Raw genomic sequence first — 3722 nt, 5'->3', positions numbered from 1 at the left:
CGCGTGTGCCCATCCGTGCTCCCGCGTACGTGGCTTGATTTGATTGGAGCAAAATAAGATCCTGGCCCACTCCATTAAAATCAGAAGGAGATGATTAGATTAGAAAGAAAAAAGGAAAAAAGACAGCAGTAGAATGAAGCGGGAGCATGGGAGCATGGGAGGGAGCAGGCAAGCACTTTCCCGGGGGGTCGCGTCGGAATCCATTCCTTTTCTCTTCCTCCACACGCATCCTTCTCCTCTCCTCTCTCCCCAAATCACCGCCGCCGCCCGCGACTGAACCCGCCCAGCCAGGGCCGGCCCTGGGCCATGGCGACGAGTGTGACGGCCTAGGGCCCAGCCTCAGCAGGGGCCCATATGTCCCTAGAGAAATAGAGACTAGTACACAAGAGAAGCAGGCCCGACCCATTAAGAAGGAAACAAGTCACGCATGAACAGCAATCCGTAGATCCTTCTCCTTCGCTGGCTCCTTGTATCACGCCCTCCTTCGTCTCCGTTCCCCGTCTTAATTAATTGCCCGAACCTTTCAAAAAAAAATTAATTGCCCGAAGTTCCTAAGAGGCCAGGTCCCAATTCCCAAAGCTAATCAATGAATTTCTTTGATTCCTCGCATCCTCTAAACTGCCCCAAGGGCCCCCGATGGACGGAGGCCAGCCGGCGACACATCCTGGTCCTGGGCCAAGAACGCGAGAACAGCAACCTACACCATGGCCCTCCATCGTCAGAGCCATGGTCAGTGTCCGAGGGCAGGCGATGCAGACGTGAAGTCCAGGAACTGTTCAAGCGAAGCTCCTCCAGGTAATTTTTAGATCTCAATTCTTTGATCTTTGTCTATTTATTTCTGTTATGATGAGTTGACTTAATAATCAAAATTCACCATAAGCCATTGCTGATGTTTAACCTACTTAATTCCTCTCTTTTTTGTACAAATTGCAGTCATGTAAATTCTGCAGGTTGTGTCGTTGCATGAATTTTGATTATTGGATGGATGGAGCATAGAATTTCTTCTAATTTACTCCAAAACCAAGATTCAGGAATTCAGGTGCTCTCTACTTTATTTTGTTTGTAATAATGTTCCAAAAAGCAATTATCATCTGGTTGTGAGAAAAGGAAACACTAACTTGTAAATCAATTAATCAAATCTGAAAACGGTGCTACGTTCTAGACTCTCAACAAATTTGAGTCTATTATAAGGGCCCATTATATGAAACTCGCACAAGGGCCTCTAAGATTCTAGGGCCGGCCCTGCGCCCAGCTCCGCCCACCCTACTCTTCCCGCTTCTCCATGACGTTGGTTCCTCTACACCCCGTCGTCTTCGCTCTGCTCTGCCCGTGGCGGCTGCCATGTCCACTCTTGTGACGTGCCGATATGGTGGCGCTGTGGCCGGGTGTGATCTGGAGAACCAGCGGGCGGTGGTGCACGGCCTGGGCGGCGGCGACCTGCGCGACCCCGGTGCTGCACGGACGCCTCCTTCCCCGTCGCATTGATCCAAGGCGGCTCTCTCCTAGCCAACCTCCAGCGACAAGAAGATGGTAGATGGGTCATGGGAGATGGGGCCACTCGACTCAGCCAAGGCATCGGAGGACCAAATCTGGACCGGTGGGTGTGCCTCCTCCGCCCCTTCTCTCGTTGCTCTGCTTTCCCCATCATTCCTTCTGGCTTCTCGCCTCTTCACACTCCGCTCCTCTTCCTGGCGGCAGAAGCAGTTCACCAGCACGGGCGACTGAGAGATTGGACGAGGAAGCCGAGCCGTTCGCGAGGCTATCGACTCGCCCTTCGCTCGTGGGGCAGAGAATAACCAGGAGGTGGAGCGGTCCACGGCGTCGTCGCCCTCGCCTTCGAGCCATCCATGACGTCGTCGCCATCACCTAGCCACTCACCGCACAGGACGCAGAGATGGGCGAGGACGCCTGTGGGAAGCAGCAGCGGCTCGATGATGACAGGAAGCAACAGTTCGCTCATTCCTAGGTATACTCAGATTGTTGCTCCCACTCCCCTTTCTCCCTCCCTCTCTTGATATTTAAGTCTTTTGATGTGTCTTCGATGGGATCTAGCACTGTTGGATCGCGGTGGCTGGCTCGCTGGCCAAGCGGTCGCCACTCTCCTCCTCATCTTCGATGGCGTGAAGAAGATCGATGTTGAGATGGACGCACGCTGCAGGAACATCAGAGATCCTATATAGATTTTTGCTGAATCCATTTTCCTTTTCTTACTTGCGTTTACACCTCCCTTAACCCGACAAACATTTGGCACCTGAAAAATCCCAACACCTTCAGTTTACAACACCGGAGAACAATTGAAAAATATGTTGAATGACGCAAACAAATAACAATATGCGGGCTTTGATTATCTCCCAAACACATGACCATGTTGTTTATTTCAGGTATGTGAACCCTCTTGTCATCTACATGGATAGCTTTCTGTAATTGTGGCAAGGTGCAGAGATGGTTGTACAGTCGGTTATCCTGTCATTGAAACCATTCATAAGTAAGATACATTTATTTCAGGTCTTGCTTATTATTATTTATGTCTTTCCACATTTTCCTAATTTGCAAAATATGATGCCTTTATCTGGAACATTCAGGGATAACATCTGTCATGTCGTTGAAGCTCCTGCTGAGATACCTGAGAAAATGAAGAAGTTAGCTACCAATGTAGCTGAAAAAAACTATCAAATCATTAGAAGGTGTTGGTGTTTTTGTTGCCGGACTATCTTTAGCAAATGCCAATCCAGTTTGTTCGAACATTTATGCATGTCTTATATAATTGAATCCTCCTATGTTGATGTTGGATCTTTCTCTCATTGATAATTTCACTAGGTTTTATCCAACGAAGTAGCCCCTAGGGCTCACATTAGTGGACACCATATAATCCAGACATGGCACTCTTCACAATACGAGCAACATCTACGTGCTATTCTTGGACTTCCTGTTGGTAACCCTGTAATTAAAGCACCCGCAGCCATAATGAACAAAATCCTGGGCTATGATGAGGTATGTATATATTTGATTTTGTGTTGATTTGCCCTCCATGTTTTGCTATGTTAAACATTGATAGTTAGGTCAATATTTGCTTTATTATTTAGTAACTCATTATTTTTGTAGGTCACCATGTTATTATACTGGTTACCAATTGGTACAATGCAATTTGGGATTTTTTTTGGGCCCATTAGCTGATTAAGAGGGCGCTAAATATTTCAGGTGCATCAGTCTATTGGCATGCAAAGGCAGGTTCTGCCCACACACATAGATGTTTGTTGCAGAAAGGTTATAATTCTGCTTATTGCATTCTTGTGCCATTGAGTATTATTTAAAGAATTGTTCTTCCACATATTTGGAAGCAAAGTAAGATGGGTCATATTACAATTGTGGGGCGTTAATTATGTGTTCAGTGTAAAAGCACATTTGGACAAGTACACAAGAATTTGTTGTTAGGGTCTACCGACAAAACATGTAGGTGAGGCCATTCATGTACATCATCTTATCTTGTCCTTTCTTTGTTCTGTTTTCCCCTGATTATGCCTGCAATGGAAGTGCTTATTTAGACAGTGCATATTGGAACAAAATTGATCTATTCTGCTTTTCATTTAGACACTGCATCTTTTCCTGTACTTTCTTTGTCCTATTTCCCCCTTCTGTAATGTGAATTTCAAATGGAACAAATAAAATAGTAAATCACCTCCTTGTCAGCAAGAAGTTTCTTGCTGAAAACATTTGGCGACTGA

General features: G+C 46.4%; 1 long non-coding RNA gene across 2 annotated transcripts; it reads left to right on the top strand.

The window, feature by feature from the left end:
• The first annotated feature begins 1251 nt into the window (after positions 1–1251).
• LOC109759830 (uncharacterized) lies at positions 1252–3513 on the top strand. Of its 2 annotated transcripts, none has more exons than XR_012201921.1 (5): positions 1252–1597; positions 1699–1966; positions 2382–2485; positions 2583–2684; positions 2818–3513. It is a non-coding gene; the product is annotated as an uncharacterized lncRNA (long non-coding RNA). The 2 variants fall into 2 exon arrangements; XR_012201922.1 differs by having other exon boundaries at positions 1282–1597; positions 1705–1966.
• The last annotated feature ends 209 nt before the right edge of the window (positions 3514–3722 follow it).

The sequence above is a fragment of the Aegilops tauschii genome, chromosome 2 (assembly GCF_002575655.3).
Source record: "Aegilops tauschii subsp. strangulata cultivar AL8/78 chromosome 2, Aet v6.0, whole genome shotgun sequence".
In the NCBI taxonomy this organism is placed as follows: Eukaryota; Viridiplantae; Streptophyta; class Magnoliopsida; order Poales; family Poaceae; genus Aegilops; species Aegilops tauschii.
The sequence above is the reverse complement of the archived record's forward strand: the minus strand, read 5'-3'. Positions and strand labels throughout refer to the sequence as shown.